The sequence below is a fragment of the Octopus bimaculoides genome, chromosome 3 (assembly GCF_046866305.1).
Source record: "Octopus bimaculoides isolate indiv1 chromosome 3, ASM4686630v1, whole genome shotgun sequence".
Lineage (NCBI taxonomy): Eukaryota > Metazoa > Mollusca > Cephalopoda > Octopoda > Octopodidae > Octopus > Octopus bimaculoides.
Window position 1 is genome coordinate 71,312,975 of NC_142930.1, and position 24,734 is coordinate 71,337,708.

The 24,734-nt window shown below is 38.3% G+C and overlaps 1 non-coding gene across 1 annotated transcript; it reads right to left on the reverse strand.

The window, feature by feature from the left end:
- Positions 1 to 8,763: 8,763 nt before the first annotated feature.
- LOC128247487 (5S ribosomal RNA) lies at positions 8,764 to 8,882 on the reverse strand. The gene has a single exon (XR_008263853.1). It is a non-coding gene; the product is annotated as a 5S ribosomal RNA (ribosomal RNA).
- Between the last annotated feature and the right edge of the window lie 15,852 nt (positions 8,883 to 24,734).

Genomic DNA, 24,734 nt, shown 5'->3' on the forward strand with positions numbered 1-24,734 from the left:
GTTGCCGCTAAGCGATTCAACATTTTATTTTCAGCATGAAATAAAACCTAACGTAATAAACAGCTTGTAATCGAGATATAGTAAAATTATTCCATTTATCAATATATGAAATAGTTAGTGCAGAGATCAAATCATCTGACTAATGCAGCAAACACACACACGCACACAGACACATTCCATATGTCGGCCAGATGAGCTCCTCATTTGTGTAAGGTTGTGCTACACTCCATGCCGTCGGCCGTATTCCTCAATCAGTACTGTTATACCTTTTGACGTGTGTAGATGTGTCAGCGCTCCACATGTCTATTTTAATGAAAAGACGTGAAAAACAGATTTGACTTATTGGATATATGATTGAAAAAATTAGCAGTAAAAGAAAAACACATCCATCAATTGGTTATGTATTACGACGCCTTTTCTGTCATCGTAATACGTAATAAGAAGACATGATAAGAAAACAGTGAAGGAAGCGTGAGTTATTCTGTATTCAGAAACAAAAGAGATCTGGGATAACGGTAAGGTACCAATCAGAACAAGCAGCATGTGATTAGCAAGATTCGTAGAGCGCATAAACAATATAGATCACCTCAAAAGGCAAAATCAAGGAGAAATCAAACTCAAATTGCAAATGAAATCAAATTTAAGGATTGTTTGGATGACTTATTTAAAATTTGTCATGTTGATGCAATGAAAATGATGTCAAACGAAGATCATTTATTTCTAAAGCTTTGAGAGACAAAGGAAGGCGATGTTATATGGCTGCTATTCCCAGGAATTATGTGTCAAAGCAAACGGGTAGAAGAAGAGAAAAGGAGCAGAGATTCTTCGCAAGTAAGAGCAATCAGTTGTTACTTTGGAAAGTAGCATTGATAACATTAGTGGCGAGTCGAATGATAAGCCACAGCCTGGATCATCCGAAAATCCTCCCAGTAAAAGATCAAAAACTCATGAGCAAATAACATCAGCTGATTTGGTAGTGGCTTTTGATAGAGCTAACATAAGGGATCGCAATGTAATGTTAGAAATATCTGCAACTGTTTCAGCCTGTGGAAAAGATATTCCATAGGCATACGTACATAACAAGTAATCTACAAAATATATATGTTCGCTGATATATATATATATATATTACCCTAATATATCAACCTTGTGGCACTGCCATATATGGTTTAATCATACGGAAAATTCACGAAGAACGTTTTTATACTTAACCTCATTATCTGCAGGAGTGATATCTAAAGAATAAAGAAATGTCACCCTTATAAAAATCACCCTTATAAAATAGGCTACCCTAAAATGTATGTGTGTGTGTGTGCATGTGTGCGTGTGTCGGTAGACGGAAACTGAAAGAAGCCCATCGTATATATATATATATATATATATTTGCGTGTGTCCTTGTACACCCACCATCAGTTGACAACTAATGCTGGTGTGTTTACGTCCCCGTAAACTAGCGGTTCGACAAAACAGACCGACGGAATAAGTACTAGGCTTACAAAGAATAAGTCCTGGAGTCGATTTGTTCGACTAAAGGTGATGCTCCAGCATGGCTGCAATCAAATTGCTGAAACAAGAAAAAGAATAAGATAATAAAATAATATATATACATATCGTCAGTAAATCATAAATCCGAACGAGAAACACTGAAAGTTATAGATAAACGCCAGCATTGATTGTCAAGCGATGGTGGGGGTACAAACACAGACACGCAAACACACACACACACACACACACACATATGACAGGCTTCTTTCAGTTTCTGTCTACCAAATTCACTCACAAGGCTTTGGTCGGCCGGAGGCTATAGTAGAAGACACTTGCCCAGGGTGCCACAGTGGGACTGAACTTGGAACCATGTAGTTGGTAAGTAAACTACATATCACACAGCCATGTGTGTGTGTGTGTGTGTGTGTGTGTGTGTGTATATATATATATATATATATATATATATATATATACATATATATGTAGGTATGTACATATATGTATGTACATATATGCATATATTTATATATTATTTATATTATTATATATATATATATATATATATATATATATATATATATAGATAGATAGATAGATAGATAGATAGATAGATAGATAGATAGATAGACATACATACATACATATATATATATATATATATATATATATATATATATATATATATATATATATATATGTATAAGAGAGATGACCACTAAGTGGACATCAATTATGCTAGAAGAAGACCACCTATAATCTGACCACTAAGAAAAGATTGTTCTCAGAACCATCTTTTCTTAGTGGTCAGATTATAGGTGGTCTTCTTCTAGCATAATTGATGTCCACTTAGTGGTCATCCCTCTTATATGTATGTAATATAATTTTTCTGAATTTTCAGGTGTTTCAATATGCTAGGCCACTGGTTTTAAATTGATATTAATCAAATTAATATTCAATTTTTCACCCTTATTATTTAAATTTATATATATATATATATATATATATATATATATATATATATATATATATATATATATATATATATATATATATATATATATATGATCGTCCTTGGATGTAGATTGCGACTAGTCACCTTAATAATTCATATATATATATATATATATATATATATACAAGCCTTGTTAACGAGTGCATAAGTGTTTGTAGGTGTATGAGTAAGTATGATGCATATATAGACTGCTGTAACAGCAATAAAAATGTGCCTTCAGGAATATGGCATTGGTAGAAGTAGCAGTAGCTAGAATATTTGTAGCAAATGCATCGACAGTAAATGCAGCTGTACCAGACAAAACAACAATATAACTACTGCAGGAAAGAGGCGATAGAAGCGACATTAACTAGCGCAGCAGTAACATACAACAACAACAACAACAGCAACAGCAACAATGGCAGTAACTGCAGCAACAACAACGACAATGGCTATACAGAAACGCATTGAGCGGTAGTAGAAGCTACAAACAACAATAATAGTAACAACAATAACAACAACAGTGACAATAATTTCGACAGTAGCAACACCGTGATTTCAACACCATCACCTTTGCATTTGAAAACCTTCGATTCACTTTCATCCTCAGACACGCTGTCGTAGTAACAGCAGCAGCAGCAGCGGCAACGGCAACCGCATTATCATCGTCATCGTCATCGTCATCGTCATCACCACCACCACCACCACCATGATCATCACCACCACCACCACCATCATGATCATCACCACCACCACCACCATCATGATCATCACCACCACCACCACCATGATCATCACCACCACCACCATCATGATCATCACCACCACCACCATCATGATCATCACCACCACCACCACTACCACCACCATCATCATTATCACCATCATGGTCATAATATCATCATCATCATTATCATCAACATCAAACAACACCAGCAGTACATTCAGTTTCAATAACAACAATAACGGTTTTACACAATAGGTGTAACCAGAATTGCAACAGCAACGGCAGCAGCGACAAGAACAACAATAATTTCATCACCACCACAGATTCATTACCACCACCACTACCACCACCACCCACTTCCACCACCGCACCACCACCGCCTCCTCCACCGTCGCCGCTACTGCCACGCCACTGCCGCCGCCGCTACCGTTCATCTGCATTTTAAAACTTCACCCATTGACCCTCCACCCCCACCACGCCGCCCTCATACGCACTGTTGTCACAACACCATCACCACTACCAACATCAACAGCAACAGCAATTATAACAACGGCTTTACACAGTAAATGCAGTAAAACTTACTACAACAACAATAATATCAACAACAACAACAACAACAACAACAGTTAATTTGGCAGCAGCAATAATTCTTTCTAGTACAGGACATCAATTCTAGTACTTGACTGGTACTTATTTTATCGACCTCGATTAGATAAAAGACAAAGCTGACCTCGGCCAAACTGGAACCTAGAATTTCAAGTCTAACGAAACGCCGTTAAACACTTTGTTCGGCGTGTTAACGATTCTACTAGCTTGCTGTCTTTAAACTATCGTTTCTACTATAGGGAAGAGGGCCGGTCGATTACATTGACCTCTGTTCAGTGCTCAACTGGTACTAATGTTATCGATCCTGAAAAGACAAAAGGCAAATTCGACCTCAGGATTTTAGACGGGGAGCGTAAAATCCGATGAAATGCCGTTAATAATTTTTGTCCGGCGTGTTAACGACTCTGCCAGATCGCTGCATCTAAAATATCGCTTTTTTTTTTTTTTTTAATGTCGACTACATTAATCTCAGTTCAGTACTTGACTGGTCCTTATTTAATCGATCTTGAAAGGACGAAAGACAAATTCTACCGCGATGGAAATTAACTGAGAAGCTAAAATCTGATGAAATGCCGTTAAAGCATTTTGTACGACATGCTAACGATTCTGTCAAATCACAGCCATTGAAAGCGTCAGCAATAACAACAACAACAACAGCTTATACGGAGTATATACTGCAAGACTAACCGACGACAGCAGCAACAATGAGAACAACAATTTCAACAGCAACAACACCATGGCATGAATACCACCACTACTACCACATTTGAAAAATTCACTCACACTCACTCTTGAACGCACTCTTCCACTCACTACAATAACAACAACAACAACAGTTATCCACCAAATATAACAACGGTTTCAACAGTAACTACATAACCGCCCCCACCACCGCTACTACAACCACCACCACCACCACCACCATAACCACCACCGCCCCCGCATTTCTGATTTCACTCACACTCACCCTCACCTTCGTCTTCATAGTCGTATTACTTTCCATCACAATCCTTCCCCCCCATTTCACTCCCACTCCGGCCATCTTACTCAAATCCCCACCCCCAACCCTACTTCTTCAACACGCCACCACCCAATTCTTCTCCTCCCCTCACCACCACCACTGCCCAGCTAATGTATGATTGATTAACTGTAGAATGTACAGTGATTATATTGTCTAAATTGGCTTCGGTGAAGAATTTCAGAATTAATTGCCGAGGCCAAGTGTTGTGTCTGTTCAGTGAAAACTGCTGCTGACAGAAGCAAGTGGTCATCTGTCAGCCAATGTGTTGCTTGATGCCAAACTTGACACACACTGACAGCATGTCTGTAACACGCACCTTTGATGTTTAACCCAGCTGTCGACTCCTACATTTTCACTCACAACCTTCTCCGCGCCATTTTTACACTCCTCCCCTTCCTCCCACCACCACCTCTTTCAACGCTCGTACACACACACACACACACACACGCACTTCCTAACCTGCTCTCTCTATCTCTATCTTTTTATCTCTATTTCTCTCTCTCTCTCTCTCTCTCTCTCTCTATCTATCTATTTATCTGTCTGTCTATTTATCTGTCTGTCTGTCTGTCTGTCTGTCTGTCTCTCTCTCTCTCTCTCTCTCTCTCTATCTATCTATTTATCTGTCTGTCTGTCTGTCTCTTTCTCTCTCTCTCCCTCAACCACACAATCACGCTCTCATTCTCACGCACTTCCACCCATCCCCTCTCTTTTCAAGTTACCGACATTTTTTTCATTTTCATCACACTCGAGAGAGTGTCTCTCTCTCAGTCCCTAAATCACGCCCTCTTTCCCTATTCGTTTTTCTCCCTTTTCCTCCCTCTCTACCCTTTTCTACCTCTCTCCCTCTTTCCCTCTTCCTCCCTGTCTCTCTTCCTCCCTGTCTCTCTTCCTCCCACTGTCGCTTTTCCTCCCTCTCCCTCTCCCTGTTTCTGTCTGTCTGTCTGTCTGTTTATTTGTCTGTCTCTGTCTATCTGTCTGTCTGTCTGTCTCTGTCTGTCTGCCTCTGTCTGTCTGCCTCTGTCTGTCTGTTTATTTGTCTGTCTCTGTCGGTCTGTCTGACTCTGTCGGTCTGTCTGTCTCTGTCGGTCTGTCTGTCTCCCTGTCCCTCTCTCTTACAATCCCACTATCACTCGCATGCACTCTCTCTCCCTCTGTCTCCAAGTCCCCGACGTACTCGGTTTTTCATTTTCATCGCACGTCAAACATGTTCGGTTTCCCTCCATCTCTCTTCCTCCCTCCCCTCTCACTCACCCTTTCTCTCTCACTTTTCTCTCTCTCTCTCTCTCTTTCTCATTGCTCTCCTTTCTTGCCTTTTCTCTTAGCAAGCACTAAGTATTTCTTTACTACACAAAAGTAGTCCATTATCACTCACAAAAAATTATAATCATTACTTTGCCCTCAGTGACTGTCCTGGATTTGGTGATATATGTATAATATAATGTTATATAATATAACATAATAAAAAATAATATATATACAACATATAATATAACGTAATATAATATATGTTATATATATATATATGTGTGTGTGTGTGTGTATATGTGTGTGTGTATGTACAGTCTGTGACAGACCATGTCTGTCTTTGGCTGGCCTCAAATCTCACCTGCGAATCCATGGAAAACAAACTTCAACCAGCTATTCTGATTATATGTCTGTGCACACGTTTGAATGTGGCGTGTGCCAGAAGGTTTGCAAATCCAATGGGGGTCTTAAAAGACATGTTAGGATCCACAGTGAGTAGAACTTACTTGCAGGTATTGGTAGTGCAAATCAGAGGTGCAATCTGTGTGGGTGTTTTTTTCAAAACACTGTCTGCTTTAAAAAGCCACATCAGACGCCATGAACGGGCTATGGTGTAGGTACCGGAGGTGGTCAAACTCTGTGTAAGGAGTAGACAACCACCATATATATATATATATATATATATATATATATATATATATATATATATATATATATATATATATATATATATATATATATATATATATATACATATATACATACAGGCGCAGGTGTGACTGTGTCGTAAGAAGCTTGCTTCCCTACCACACAGTTTCGGGTTCAGTCTCACTGCGTAGCACCTTTGGGCAAGTGTCTTCTAATATTGCCTCGGGCTGACCTTTCTTCTTTGGTTCGACTCCCATCCGTGTAACATCTATATTCCTTCCCATGACTTTCATCTCTTATGTCCCTGCCGTAAGGCATCACTTCCACACACACCAACTTAATTTAATTCGTCATTAGTGGAAAGACACCTATTGTTAATGTTCTGTTGCTTGTATTTGTAATTCTGTAACATTTCTCCGATATTTTTCGTCCTTCTTTCTTCCAAGGAGTCTAGTGGTCTTAGCTTAGATTTTCCTGGGGCCGGCCAGATTGGAGCAGTCTCGAGTGTAACCGGCCGAAACTGCAAAGACGATCTGGAACTCGACTGAGGATAGGAAGTTCCGAATGACCCGTCCTTGTTTTCTCCTGTCCTTTTTTTGTCCGGATGTTTTGTTGTCGCCAGTTACGTCCTTGTTCCATCTTTTGTTTTCTTTATATATATATATATATATATATATATATATATATATATATATATATATATATATATATATATATACATATGTGTGTGTGTGTGTGTGGTAAATGAAAGACGAAAGATAACCACGACAATGGTGTGTTTATGTCCCCGTAACATGGCGGTTCCGCAAAACAGACCTATAGAATAAGTACAAGGCTTACAAAGAATAAGTTCTGGTGTCGATTTCTTCGACGAAAACCCTTTAAGGCGGTGCTCCAGCTTATATTCTTTGTAAACCTAGTACTTATTCTATCGGTCCGTTTTGCTGAACCGCTACGTGAATGAAATTTAGGATTTCTCGGTTTTCCGTGAATCGATTTTGATAAAACTTTTCGCAGCTGGTTTGCACACTATGGCAACATCACTGTTATGGGTTCATTATTTTGTGATACCTAAGAATACGCGATTCCTTAGAAGTGACAGCAGTATGTCATTTAGCCAGGGATCCAAGACTTCCTTCGGTATATTACAGTTGGCGGCTGCGGTCACTTTAACCTCTTCAGACACCCTGACTGGGCTAACAAGTCTGTCCCCAATGATACCAGCCAATATGACTCCTCTACCCTGTTGTTGACGTCGTAAACGTTGGTGACGCTCATCTTCAAAACAGACCCAACCATTCGCCCAAACGTCAGGTTCGTTAAGGGTCGCCCTCGCTTCGCCTGTGAACAGAACACAACTCAAGTCTAACGTCATGTACTTTTGAGCCCATTAAAGCCTGAAACTTCTGTGAGGAGGAAGTTTCAAGAGTTCTTGCACGGGAGCCATGGTCCCGAAGATGTGACTTCTACTGGTTTTCAGAGGCGGTGAAAATGTCCAGGTAGGTTTCTTACGTAACTTGCGGCTACTATTCCTTAAATCCCAAATTGTCACAGTCTTCGATGTCCCACAATCGGATCGTTTCTTCCTTGGCGCTCATGTGGCTAAATAATTCATTATGTCAATAAATGTTATAATGTTATAATGGCTATCTGTTAAATATATACTCAATGTATGCTTAATATATACCATTACCCTTCATTTTCTGAAAAAAAAAAAATCGAGACGGGCTATTTTCATTCAAAATCTATCAACGTGGTCCACACAAAAACTGAAAAATCTGACAAAAAAAAAAAGGACGTTACATAGAATAATCTTTTCCACTCTAGGCACAAGGCCCGAAATATAGGAGGAGGGTTCAGTCGATTAGATCGACCCTAGTATGCAACTGGTACTTAATTTATCGACCCCGAAAGGATGAAAGGCAAAGCCGACCTCGGCGGAATTTGAACTCAGAACGTAAAGACAGACGAAATACGGCTAAGCATTTCGCCCGGCGTGCTAACGTTTCTGCCAGCTCGCCGCCGTAAGGGATAGAAAGGCGTTTACAGCACCTAGGTTTCCCAAGCGGGCACCCATCTAAGTACTAACTAGGCTCGACGTTGCTTAACTTCGGTGATCGGACGAGAACCGGTGTTTTCAAAGAGATATGGCCGTAAACACGTTACATAGAATAATGAAAACAATAATGTGTTGTCATAATGTGCAAACCAGCTGGGAAAAGTTTTATCAAAATCGATTGACAGAAAACCGAGAAATCCTAAATTTCTTCCTAAGTTATTTTTTGTGTATGTTTTTCTCATGTGTTTCAATCCTTTTTTCGCCGTCGAAATATGATGTGAAATTTTGAGTGTGGGTTTAAGTACAGCACTCCAAAAATTTCGAAACCTGTGCTTATGTTAGAGACAATTATTATTACTGTTAATTTAAAGGTGGCGAGCCGACGGAATTGTTAGCCTACCGGACAAACTACATGGTTGCAAAGCGACCTTCTTAACCGCACAACGTTGCTTCCACTTCTGATACTACAGAAATACAATTAGAAAGAGAATAGCATCAGAAAATAAGTTTTCAATAAATCATTAACAGACTTCGGGGTACAAGGCAAAGGAGAAAAGCGGCTGCGAATATACCACCTGCAGTGACCTGGAATCCTCATACTTGCAACATCTGCGGCCTTCTTTGCAAATCGTTGGCGGGACTTAAATGTCACATTCGACATAAGCATTATGACTGACAAAGAAAGAGTACGTTGTCGGAGCGTCATACGTCGAAACCGACGGGAGAGTCCATCGAGAGCGTCTCATAAAGCAAGATTTATATATATCTTAAATTGCAGAGGATTTTGTAGTGGGTAGCTTAGCTTAATCGGTCAAAGCATCGTGACATGTAATCACGGGGATGCGAGTTCGAGTCCACAGCTAGCGACCTAAACTTTTCTCTGCAAAATAGGGATAGTTTATCCTGTTCAGGCTACATTATTAGCATTATTCTGCGATTGAGAATTTAAAATCACTTCTTTAATATATATATATATATATATATATATATATATATATATATATATATATATATTTCAAATACACAATCAATTCAAATAAGCGGACAATAAAATAAATAAAATTAAATTAAATTAGCGGAGAGCAAGCTGATATGCACAAGGAATGTATTAGCTTGATGATACTCGGTAAAAGTGAGAGTTTGACGTTTCGAGCATAGCTCTTCGTCGGAAAGGAGAAAAGGAAAAGTTCAAAGAAAGAAAAGAAAATGCTAAAAGCACGTGTGTAGTTACTAGAGAGAGAGGGGGGATGGAGGGGATTGAGAGGGGATAGAGAAAAAGAGATGAAGACTACATATATCCAGAAGATAAACACTTATGTACAAAGATATATATGTATATTTATATATAACGACAAATAAATTTACTTTTACATGTTCAAGTTCAAATCATTTAAACACTACATGTTCTCTACATATGTATGTATGTGTGTGTGTGTGTGTGTGTGTGTGTGTGTCTAGTCAACAGATGAGATGCCAAAATTCTCTCAGAAGGCACTGAACCACCCGGGGCTATAGTAGAAATCATTGAATATGTAAAGACAATGAGAAAGCATTTCATGTTACGGCATTCCACGTTACGGCAAAACTGTCGAGACTTCAACGTTTTCGTACCCGTACGTTGTTTACATATACATCATTCCACAAACGACAATAAAAAACACCCATCCTTACAATTTAATGACTATGCGCCAATTTTATTACCATCTTTCTCTTCTACTGAATTCCTCACAATATCCGACCTCCTCTTCCACTTTGGTAATAAAAAAAACAAAACAAAAATCAACAATTCCACGATTGCTTCAGACTGTTTCTGGTATGTTATTCATACCAGAGCATCATTCTTTCCAATATTGCAGACTTCTTAACAATCTAAAACGCACTTATATATTTCCTGTGCAATTCCTTCGAACCATATACTTGTTTTCTGTCAATAATTTTTCCTTTCTTCTTTTGGTCATTCCATTCCTTAGTTCACTTCTGCCTGACTTCTTTCTTTCTTCCTTTCTTTCTTTCTTTCTTTCTTTATTTCTTTCTTTCTTTCGTTCTTTCTTTCTTTCTCCCCCTCTCTCTCTCTTTATATATATATATATATATATATATATATATATATAAGATATAATGTGAGAAAAAGAAAAATAGATGGATAGGTTATTCATCTATCTGTCTTTCCGTCTGTTTTTCTGTCTTTCTTTCCTTCTTTCTTTCTTTCTCTCTCTCTCTCTCTCTCTCTCTCTCTCTCTCTCTCTCTGTCTCTCTCTCTGTCTCTCTCTCTGTCTCTCTCTCTGTCTCATTTTATCTTTTCCGTTTTCATCACTTTCTTTCTGTATTTATTTCTTATCTTATATTTCTCTCTATCTCATTCTTTCCCTGTACGTTTACTTAGCTATTCTGCCTGTCTGTCACTCCCCCTTCTATATACACATTCTCTCTATCTTTCTCTATCTCTCTCTCTCTCTCTCTCTCTCTCGCTCTCCCTCTTTCTCTCTCTAAAATACACATGTAATACATCATTGTCTGTACGTATTATGTGTGTACTCCTTGTTCCCCCTCGTTACTTCGCTCTGTCTGTCTAATCCTTATGTTCCTCTCTGTATAACACCGCATTGCATGTCTTTATTCACCCCTCTCCATCACTGGCTCAGTATCTGATGCTCAGCCTCTCTTCTACATACAACATATTTCTTCCAGTACGCCTTTACTTCTTTTCTCTGCATTCTCAACCGCCTTTTTACCCTGTCTTTCTTTCTTTCTTTCTTTCTTTCTTTCTTTCTTTCTTTCTTTCTTTCCTTCCTCTTTCCTCCTTCTCTCTTTCTCTTTCTTTTTCTCCCTATCCCTGACAGCTTTGATGTTTTCCTTCCGATGTCTCTCACACGTCACTTGAAGTCTCCGTTTATTCAATTCAGCATTTCCTGTCTCTTAACAACCTCCTTTCCATCCATCTCTTACTCCGCACACACGCACACACACACACACACACACACACACACACACACACACACACACACACACACACACACACACACACACACGATCACTCATCTTTTTACCACCCGCCAACGTCCATCACCACTCATTTCTTTCATCTCTCACTACTCCCACTCCTACCATCCAGTCCCCTACTGTTGTATCTCGCTCACATACGACACTTGTACATCTGGTTCGTTTTCTCTCCCACTTACACAATACGCTTTCAACATTAGTAGTTGTAGTAATGAATGAATCCCAAACTCCTGCTACAACTATCTTTATAAAGGAACATATATAAAATTAGCTTGGCTTATATTGTGGTTATAGTTCTTAAAGACGACACGCAGGTCATGAGAACGATCGCGGTTTCAACCTAATTGGCTCTCATTAATATAAAGCGCAGTTGTTGGCACTCCGTCGCTTATGACGTCGAGGGTTCCAGTTGATCCGATGAACGGAACAGCCTGCTCGTGACATTAACGTGCAAGTGGCTGAGCACTCCACAGACACGTGTACCCTTAACGTAGTTCTCGGGGATATTCAGCGTGACACAGTGTGACAAGGCTGGCCCTTTGAAATACAGGTACAACAGAAACAGGAAGAAAGAGTGAGAGAAAGTTGTGCTGAAAGAGTACAGCAGGGTTCGCCACCATCCCCTGCCGGAGCCTCGTGGAGCTTTTAGGTGTTTTCGCTCAATAAACACTCACAACGCCTGGTCTGGGAATCGAAACCGCTGCCCTAACCACTGGGCCATTGCGCCTCCACATAAAGTGCAGTAATATACGAGAAAAGAAATTATGTAAGAGACCATAGAGCGAACGAATTCATTCTACAGAATAAAATTCGAAGCAAGGCGGCGAGCTGGCGGAATCGTTAGCATGCTGGTTACAATACTTAGCGGCATTTCGTCCGTCCTTACGTTCAGAGTTCAAATTCCGCCGGGATTGACTTCGCCTTTCATCTTTCCGAATTCGCAACGAGCATTGGGGTAGATTCAATCGACTTAGCCTTTCTCCCAAAAAAACTGCTGGCCTTGTGCTAAAATTAGAAACCAACAAATATAAGGAGTACATTTCTTGAGAGCACATACACATTTATTAGCAGTAATTCGTAGATTGCGCCCATGCTGTAACATCGCCTCGAAGGATTTAGATCATTAGACAGGAAATTTGTTTCTTTTTTGAAGTCTGGTATTTATCCTATCGGTTCGGTTCTTTTGCCGAACCGATAAAAACTACGCAGCCATTCTTATGCCCGAAATAATTGTGAAAAATACTGAAGGTATTGGATGCATCCTTTAAAAGTGACGTTCTCCAATAGATTGACTCTCTTTCTTCCATTACCACCTGTATACCTTGCATAAATTCAGATCTACTAGAAGCCTCTCCTCTTACGTTATCTCCAAGTGGGCTTTCAGCCTAGAGAATTCGTTCAAAGCAGGTTTCTTGCCTTAAACATTAGCAAAGCTTTCGACCATATCTAGAATACGAAGTACATATCGGCGCTTTCCGGTTACGGGCTCCATCCGTTTCTCATCTCATGGACCGGTTATCTTCCTTATGAGGCCGTACAATCGCGGTGTTTGCTGATGGATCTCTTTCTGTTCTACACTTAATCAACTCTTGCGCACACCAGCTTCGGTTCTGTCTCCCTCCTGTACATTAATGGCCTATTTATCATCACACCCTACAAAGCCTATACTTACGCAGATGATATTCCTTCCACATCTCCAACCATGCATCATTCAAATGCAAAATAAACACTACACGCCAAACTCGCATTAATTCCATCAACGGGACTGCGAAAGCATCTTTCAGTGAGGCCATGTTAATCTTGTTCGTTTCAACTGTTCAAAATATAAAAAAAGGAAAATAACGAGAGTCACGCCCGGTAATATGGAGAAAATTCATCAGCTTGTGCATGAGGATCGTCGGAGGACAATCAATGACATTCCTGATGTTGCTGGTCTGTCATATTGGTCCGTGCAGGTAATCCTACGAAGAATTGGATTCTTTATGATGACAATGCACCCTGTCACCGAGATCCCCTCAATCGAACGTTTCTCGCCAAAAACATCACTGTGTCGCTTCTGCACCTGCCCTATTCACCAGATTTAGCATCTGTAGACTTCCATCTCTTCTCCAAGATGAAAATGCAGCTCAAAGTTCGCATTGTCCTGATGAAACATCACTCCTTTTCGATTCATTAAAGCAGGTCTATTTTTTTTTCAAAGCTTGGTTCAAACGCTCTAATTGCTGACAGTAGACTTGAGCATTGATTGTTGCATTAGGTGGTAACAATTCAAAGTGAATTACTCCTATGCAATCCCACCAGATAGAGAGAAGAACCTTTTTCCCATGAAGTTCCATTCTCGGTTGTGGTTGAGCTTTTTCCCTTTTACTAAACAACTGTTTACGACGTTTAACATTTCGATAGAAGATCTATTTTTCTTCACCAATCACAAGTCTATCCAAAAAGGGTGAAATGAGTTCGCGAGAATGGAGAGAAGAGCAGATGTCAACTCGGGATTTGCAGTTGCTTTCGGACAATTCATGAGGCACCCATTTTCTAAGTTTAAGAACCTTTCCAAGTTGTTGAAGATGATGAACAGTTGTATGGTTTGAACTAAGCTTTATTGCCAATTCTTCAACTGATAATGCAGGATTTTCTTCAAGTAATACCTCAAGAAGCTTATCATCAAGCACAACTGGACGTCCTGTTCGATCTTCATCTTCAAGGCTGAAATCTCCACCTCTGAATTTTGCAAACCATCTTCCACAAGTTCTTTCATTCAAGCATTCGTTCTCATAAACTGAGTGCATTTCGAGTTGCTTCGGCTGCAGTTTCCCTTTTTGTACTCATGAAGCATTATGTGCCTCAAATGCTCTTTGTATACTTCCATGTTAGAAAAGGTTTTAATCAAAGAAATTTTAATTCTATTATTCTGTAAAATAGTATTTAATTAGTTTAAATGTACACAAATGCATAAGAATAACTTTTAATTCCATTAGACATTCTAAAATACTATTAAATTTCATTTAAAAAGGTAAAATCGGACAGAGCTAATGGGACGACCTGATATGTAGAAAGTCTCACGATTTCATTTGTTACACACACACACACACACACACACACACACACACACACACACACATATATATATATATATATATATATATATATTTATATATGTATGTATGGAACCGTGTGTTTGGGAAGCAAGCTTCTTATCACACAGCCTCACCTGGGCCTATACAAACCTTTTTTCTCAAATAAATTGCACTTCATATTGTAGGCTCCGATGAAATTAAAGGATGTTATTCAGGCACTTAACTAAGGGTCCCCTGCATCCTATAGCAGAAACCGCTATAAGCAAATAAAGTTCATACTATAACCATTGTTTTCCTTGTGTCATGTCTTTTTCTTATGTATATATGTGTATGTATGTGTATAGAACAGCATCAGTTATTTAAACTTTTGTACTACATTACGACTCTTTCTAAGGCCCCCTTTATAATACCCCACCCATTGCTCCACCTCTACTCCCACCCACACTCCCATGATCCTATCTGTTCTATCAGTAGCATTCTCATGTCAGTAGGTCCGTTTATCCCATTAGGGGCGGTCGGTACTGAAAATAAAACGAGAGGAGGGTGGGCTGTACTCTATACATCTATATGTACACTTACCCTGTTTTTTTCTTTTCAGAAGACAATATTTTCTCTTTCCTGTTGGTATTACTTTCCGTTTTAACACGGACTAACAGCTTAGTGAATTGGCGAATAACGGTGCTTGTATTAGTCGTATAGTTTCGTTGTTGTTGTTGTTTATTTTCGTTCACTGCCATGTCAGTCTGAATTACATCAAATCCACACGCACCACCACCACCACCACCACCACTACCACCACCATCACCACCACCACCAACGTCATCGTCACAAGTTTACATACTGTATAACTGCTTCCCTGTTTTTGTGGGGTGCTGTTTTTAAAGTTTATTTTCGTATTTGATCATCACACTGAACGTATCTGTAGAAATGTTTACACACACACACACACATACAGATTAAGGATAGAAATATATATGAATACATGAATTCATACATACATACATACAAACATACATACATATATAAATCTATCTATCTATCTTTCTATCTATCTATCTATCTATCTATCTATCTATCTATCTATCTATCTATCTATCTATATATATATATATATATATATATATATATATATTATCCTTTATCGTTTATTTGTTTCAGTGATTAGACTGCGGCCATACAAGATCATCACCTTCATGAATTTTTAATCGTACGTATCAAACCCAGTACTTTTTTTAAGAGCCTGGCACTTATTTTATCAGACTGTTTTGCCGAGCCGTTAAGTTACGGGGATGTAAGCACACCATCACCGTTTGTGACGCTGTTGTGGTGGTGGTAGAGAGGGACGAACACAGACACAAATACACACCCTTGTGCGCGCGCACATGCAGACACAGACAAACACACATATATTTACATATATGCGACGGGCTTCTTTCAGTTTCCGTCTACCAAATCCACTCACAAGACTGTGCTATAGTAGAGGACACTTAGTAAAGATGCCAGGCAGTGGGACTGAACCCGAAACCATGTGGTTGCGAAGCAATATATATATATATATATATATATATATATATATATATATATATATATATATATATATACATATATACCTTTGTGTTTTATGGAGGTAGAATTTGTGAGCTATGAGTTCATAAATATTCCTCTAATTCTATTTCAAACATGGATATTTTATAACATGTTATTTTAGACTTATGGATATATACGAAAATGGAACCTTATAAAAGATGTGTATATAATCAAGTACAATAATGGGAATAAAAATAGAATTTAATTTCAAAAATTGATTTAAAAATTTAAAATTTAAAATGAAAAAAAAACGTTTAAAAATTTAAGAAATGAAAAAAAATATTAATATATATTATCTTTCTTTCTTTTCGCCCTTTCAGAGCCTAGCCAGGTTCATGGGCCCGGTTTTCCGATTTCTATGACGTCCCCCCCCCCCCAGCTGGACGGTACGCCAGTCCATAGCAGCGTTACTCAAGAAACAGAAAGAAAGAGTGAGAGAAAGTTGGAGCGAAAGAGTCTACAAAATTCGTATTTTTCCATCCAAATGATTTTGAAGACTATGGAAGAAATGATAATAATCAGATGGGGTAATGTCCGGCGAATACGGTGGGTGGAACATCGTTTCCCATTCTTGACTGCTCCAGTCTTTCGAATGGCATCCTCGCTGTATGTGGCCAAGCATTATCCTGATGATAGACCAACTTTAGTCTTGAAACCAAAGATGGAGTTTTTTTCCGATGGCACGAAGATTTCGATGAATAGTTGAATGACCAAATCCAAGCTTTTTTGTTAGTTCCTCAGTAGTTACGATGGGATTTTGTATCACAAGGGTTTGCAGGACCTCCTTGTCGAGCTCTACAGGTCTCCCAGGACGTGGCTCGTCTTCTAGGCTGTAGTTTCCCGCTCGGAATTTCTAGAACCACTGTTGACACTGGCTTACGCTTATTGTCAAACCCCCATTCCTATAGCTTTCCGTTGCGTTGTTGCCTTTATTGAACTCATAAAGCAAAACATGCCGAATTTGCTCCTTTGTCACTTCCATTATAGCTTTGAAAAAATAACTTAGAATTGAACTGCACTCTTCAAAACTCGCACTAAGTCAAGTAAAATTACTACCTACTTTTATAGCAAGTTGATGCAGGTAGTTTATACCGTCCCTTTTCGACTTCTAGTTCAAGCAATTGAAAAAACCGCATTATTTATGGGATGAACCAATACATAGATACATGCCTATCATTTAAGTACCTGATTCCTTTGAATCCTTAATAACATATATATATCTATATACAAACACACACACACACACACACACACACACATATATATATATATATATATATACAAACAAACACACACACACACACATATATATATATATACAACTCATTAATCTATTAAAGAAATCCACTGGAAACAGCTGTAAAGAAGTGACACGCATCCATCGTTTCCTTATTTATTTATTTGTATGTATATAGATATATACACCACGCACACACACACACACATAAGTACACATACATACAAACATACATATATACATACATGCATACAGACATACATACATACATACATATATATATATATATATATATATATATATATATATATATATATATAAGGTAAGCAGAGTTAGCGGTTGCAATAACCGACTAAGGGAAAACATATCTGTATATTTATGTTATGCCGAGAAGCTGCAGAAGGACATAAGCGGCCTCGTACCACTTATATCATAGTTTTCACACCCTTTACTTATTTGCTTATTTTTCTTTTTCACTTACATATCCATTGAAACGGTTCTAACTTATGTCCTCGGTTCAAATATAATCGACCAGTTGCAGAGATCGCTGGATTTAGACCGGTCCCATTGTGGACAATAGGTGGTGCTCTCTGTAATATTTCTGTAAGTAGACTATCACAAGAACCCTACGGTAAAGTTTTGGATAAATATCAAATCGAGTTATTTACATTAGCATAGGTAATGCGCTTTTATAGACATGTTAGTAATTTTCTTGTATTTTTTTGCTGTTGTTTTGCTAATTTCTTTTCACAATTTTTAAAACATATTGGTTTTTCCCTTTATATCGAAATAATCCGAAAATTTTTTCCCTAGACTATTGCTAGCTCACTCTTTTACCTACGGTCTTCGAAGCCCTATAATGGAAGATTGTATGCTTTCAATATATTGGGCTTCCAGACTTCTTCTCTAGGCCATGTTTTCTTTCCTATTCCCTCTTCATTTTGTTTATTTTGAACGCTTTTTTACTCACTCTGATGAAGCTCTGTGTTTTAGTTCGAATGTCCTATGAAGCTGAAGAATATTATTTTCGAATTACTTTGTAGGCACTCACTGGCATCGGAAGCGGAAACGGCCGTAAGAACTGTTATGGCACATAAATGTTATGTCATGTTTCATGTTTTGTATTAGATAATAAGCTTTAGATGTGGTCGAATTGATTTGGTTGTTGATCTGAGGTTTTCTCCATTTTCTGATTATATATATATATATATATATATATATATATATATATATATATATATATATAGAGAGAGAGAGAGAGAGAGAGAGAGAGAGGTAGATAGATAGATAGATAGATAGATAGATAGATAGATAGATCTTTTCTTTTATCGTTTGTTTGTTTCAGTCATTCGAGTGCGGCCATGCTGGGGGACCGCTTTGAAAGGTTGTAATCGAACAAATCGACCCCAGGAATATATATATATATATATATATATATATATATATATATATATATGTGACGGGCTTCTTTCAGTGGCCATCTACGAAATCCACTCACAAGGCTTTGGTTGGCCCAAGGCTATAGTAGAAGATACTTGCCCAAGGTGCTTTGCAGTAGGACTGAATCCGGAAACATGTGGTTAGGAAGCAAGATTCTTACCACATTACCACGCCTGTGCCTGTAATTGTATGTTTGATTAAAGGGGATCCATAAAGAATCAAGACTTATGAAAGGGAAGCACGTCACACTTCTTGGCTGGACAGAATGATGCAAATCAGACTGTTATGTACTCCATTATCATAGCACGGACTACATCGCTAAAGAGAAGTTCACTGTTGGTCTGGCTGATAATTCTCAGCTCGAATAATATACAGAAGTGTCCAACGATGAATGGAAACTTAAGCATGACGTAAAAACAAATGAAAACAGACGAATGGATTATCTGGAATTGGTACAATTGTTCTAAGTGTTTTTGTTGTGTAGTAAATATGGTACAATCAGGACTGCAGTTTCCATAACGTCCTAAATATTATGTTATATTTTACGCGACACTCAACTTATCAGGATTAACAAATAAACAAACAAGTAGTGATATGATGGTTATTCAACAAATCCTCAACAAGTGGAACTTCTAATCAGCATTACCAACATTAAAGAAATGTATAGCGGGTGGATCTACACTCTGTCAGTCATCAAGAGTGGATAGAAGAATGATGTTGTAAATTAAAGAAACTTGTAAGGTAATTCTGTTCTAAAGGTGTAATTAAGATTAAGGACCTCACTCATAAAGTCTGGTCCTGCAAAAACATGCCTGTATACCGGCAGATAGCAGGCACCAAGCATAACATTTAACCATCTCAAAACATATTCCAAAACTGTTGTCGAAGTTGCTGTAGAACAATTATTTACTGCGTTATATTGTTTAGTACATTAGATGTGTCATGCTTAATAAATTCTTGCGTTACATATTCGCTTACTTAATTTAAAATGATTAAAGAGTTCCGGTTAATTATTGCAGAACTAATAGAGTATTCGTTCGAATTAATGGAGGTCCAGCTATTTATTCTTCAGGGAAAATAACTTAAGGAAAACCGCAGATTAGCGAAGGTCTCTGCGAAATTTCAGTGGAGATCGAGGGAAGAAGCAGATGAAGATAAAGGAAATAAAATAATTAATATATAGAGATAGCTATAATCACACTGCCAGCAATTATAACTTATAAATGCTTAAATAGAAACAGAATTCAATAAATCAAATAGGAAAGTGAATTTACAAATTCATAAATTCATGTTAGTTAAATATCGACATTTATAGACACCAATTATGTAAATGTTATGGAACTACAAGCTGAAAGACCAGAAAAATAGAGAGGGTAAAACAGAATTGGTAATCCCGAAAAACAAAAACAAAAAAAAACTGCCATGAATTCTCACGTTTCTGGTAACCAATATTGTCACAATAAATAAGGCAAATCAATTAAAATCATATAGGTTCAGTAGATAGGTAACCTACTGTTCAGTAGATAGGCTAACTGCTGTAATGATTTTAGAATATGAAGACTATAAATGTAAATAAATGTTGAAAGAATTCATTAGATTATGACGAATCATAAAGAATGATAAAGGCCATAACTAGGGAGAAGGAAGCAAATATTGGTTTCGTATTTTGGAACAATGCCAGCAAAGTCGGTTACATAGACCCCAATGCTAAACTAGTAAAGCATTTTACCCGGCATGCTAGTTTATCAGTTCATATCGTAGAAAATCCAACCAGTAATTTAGTATAATATTTAGAAAGATTCATGTAAATGGCTGTTGTACATAAGTTTCCATAATGGACATGGTTTATCTAATAAATATCCATCATTTCATGATGTATATGCGTATGTATATACGTATGGATATATAAATGCATATATATATATATATATATATATATATATATATATATATATATATCTTTCATTCTTTTGTTGTCTTGCCATTTCTATCAATGTATATATATATATATATATATATATATATATATATATATATATATATATATATATCTACATATATATATATATATATATATATATATATATATATATATATATATATATATATATATATATATATATATATATATATATATATATCTTCTTTTATTCTTTTACTTGTTTCAGTCATTTGACTGCAGCCATGCTTTAGTCGAAGAAATCCACCCAGGACTTATTCTTGAAATAAACCTCGTACTTATTCTATCGGTCTCTTTTGCCGAGCACGTATGTATTTGTGTGTGTGTGTAAGTGTGTGTGTGTGTGTGTGTGTGTGTGTGTGTGTGTGTGTGTGTGTGTGTGTGCAAGCGTACACGTGCAACTAGTCGTCAACTCAATGTTAGGTTTAACCACTTTGTCATTCCAGATGCATTCCTGCCATAGGCTTTATGCGATTTATACCAAGAGCCTCCATATAATTATCTAACCCTGATCATATTTTGAAATTTCGTGACAAATGTAGGACGTATAATTTGGTCGAGAACTATACGAAAACTTGTTCTTTCCTTCTACGATAATCCAAAATTGATTTTCAGCTTACTTATAGATAAACACACTTTTGGACACAAAGGGCAGCAATGCTGCGCTGGTGTTGGATTTGAGTGTGTATGAGCACATTGCAGAGCTGGTTTCTCTCTATGTAACCTTTCGCAGATGACAAATCCAGCTTTGGAAGAGTAATGCGACTGCAAACAGTACAGGTGAGATTATTTCTGGATCCTCGACCATGCAGAACATTACCATCTCGTGATTTCAATTCTTGAACATTATGTTTGATGGGCAATTGGAATCGGGGAATATGTATGTATGTATGCATACATACATACATACATACATACATATATATATATATATATATATATATATATATATATATATATATATATATATATATATATATGTATGAATATATATATAAATATATATATATACATACATACATACATACATGCATATATGTATATATATATATATATATATATATATATATATATATATATATATATATATATATACATATATATATATATATATATATATATATATATATATATGGGAGAATATACAAATAATAACAACAGACGAGGACAGGTGGTGTAAATAACAAAAGGATATATTAGTATGACGCTCGGGAATACGGAAAGTCTTTGACGTTTCGAGCTACGCTCTTCAACAGAAAGAATACGGAGACAAGGAGAAAAACACGGAGAAAAAAATTGAATAGTGTTCAGTCAACGGTCAATCATAATAATGGCCGATCATAACAATGGCTGACCGGAAGTTAGAAATTCTTTTTTCAGGAGAGCTAAGAAAGGGGGAGATAACAAACGGTGATCGGGAACGAGGGGCTGTGTGTGGGAGGTAGAATGCTGGTGATCTTGACGTATGTAGTGTGAAAATGGGGAAGGGAGAAAGGGAGAAAGTGGTTGGTCAGTTGTAGTGTGTGCGTGGTGTGATGCGAGGGTATTGGTGTGGTGTGATGTGAGGGTGTTGGGAGGTGGGGAAAGCATGGGTGGAGTGTGGGTTAGGCTGAGGGTGGGGTAGAGGTAGGGGGTCTGTGGGTAGGGTGGGGTATGTGGGTAGGGGTGGGTGGTGGGTGTAAGGAATTGGATGGGGTGGAGTGGGAAGGTAGAGTAAGAGTGTGTTGGGGTGTGGTGGGATGAGCTTATGAGGGGGTGTTGACGAGGAGGGAGAAGGGGAAGGTGGTTGTAAGAGAGGGGGAAGATGGGTATGGGAGGGGAGAGGAAGAGAGGAGAGAGGGTGGGTATAAGAGAGGGAAGGTGGATTGAGAGAGGGGGAAGGTGGGTATGGGGGGAGAGAAAGAGGGGGAAGGTGGGTATGGAGGAGAAAGAGAGGAAGAGAAAGAGAGGAAGAGAAAGAGATGAAGAGAAAGAGAGGAAGAGAAAGAGAGTGAGAGAGAGGGAAGAGGGGTAGGGAGGGGAGAAAGAGAGGAAGAGAAAGAGAGTGAGAGAGAGGGGAAGAGAGTGAGAGAGTAAGGGTGAGAGAGTAAGAGAGTAAGAGTGTAGAGAGAAGGAGAGTAAGAGTGTAGAGAGTAAGAGTGAGAGAGGGGGGAGTACGAGAGAAGAGAGTGAGAGAGAGTAAGAGAGAGGAGAGAAAGAGTAGGGGTGAAGAGAAGTGGGAGTGGAGAGAAGTAAGAAGAGAAGTTGGAGTGAAGAGAAGTAGGAAGAGAAGTGGGAAGAGAAGTAGGAGTGAAGAGAAGTAGGAAGAGAAGTGGGAAGAGAAGTAGGAATGAAGAGAAGTAGGAAGAGAAGTAGGAGTGAAGAGAGGTGAAGAGATGTACAAAGAAGTAGGAGTCGGAGCAGGAGGTGGGTGAGGGGAGAGATGGGTGGTAGGAGGGAGGGTGGGGGAGAGAGACAGGAGGAGGGGGTTAGATGAAGAGTGGAGGGGAGTTGAGCCCATGTGGCGCAAAGGAGCGAAGATAGAAGATTAATCCCTGTTCACGGCGCAAACGGGAGTCCGGATGGCCCCTGTGCATGGACAATCCAAACACAGACAGGTGTTGCCGCAAGGAGTGGCCGGCAGAACGGAAGTGGCGTGACACCGGGGTGTCATTGCCGACTATATATATATATATATATATATATATATATATATATATATATATATATATATATATATATATCACCTCAAGAGCAAAAATACCCAATACACCTTCAAATGGTCCAACTTAGATTCTGGAACTCCACACCAGGGCCAGCGCTCCAACTGCAAGCTTTGCCTAACGGAGGCGTTCTATATTTTAAAATACAATTATCCCACTCTACTTAATCGATATAACGAAGCGTTTAGCAACTGCAATCACCGCTCTTTCCACACGTTTAAGTTCTATCACAAGCAAAATTGCACAAACGATCACGCAACATAATCACACGACTCCCCATAGGCAACCTATTCAACCTGGCAAAAACATCCATCTTTTGCCATCTTTTGAATAGGATTATTTCCTTTCGATCATATCACCACATATATATACCCCCAAATCTATTTCTTCTACTCTCTAATTCACAACAACACCACCAACGCATACAGACTACGTCGTTTCTCTCAATCCCTTTCCACCGTCTATAAATAGGTTTGGCTGCATTCTAGAATATGATACTACTAACTACCTTTCTCACCCATCTCTCCCTTTATCTCTGTCCTTGGTTTATCACTCATACCCCCACCACCTATATACTACATACACGCATTCCTTCCTACTCACTAGACCTTTTAACCTCTTCCCCCCATTCCTCCTTCACTCTATATGCTCATCCCCTCTATCCTGTAAGATAACTGACCATAAAAATATACCACTACCTTCCTCCACCTCTACCTCTCCTCTATCCCCTTTCACATTCTGTCTTCATGACTTGACCTAATTACCGCTCACTTTTCACTTGACTTGGCCATTCTTCAAGTAAACAAGCAAAAATCCATCGCAGTATGGCATATATTCACCTCTGCTATCTATGCTGTATCAGCCTTCGCTCCAACATCGATTTCCGGATTATCCCCACAAGGATTACTTTACACGGATTTTTACACGGATATTTACTACTGGAATGAAA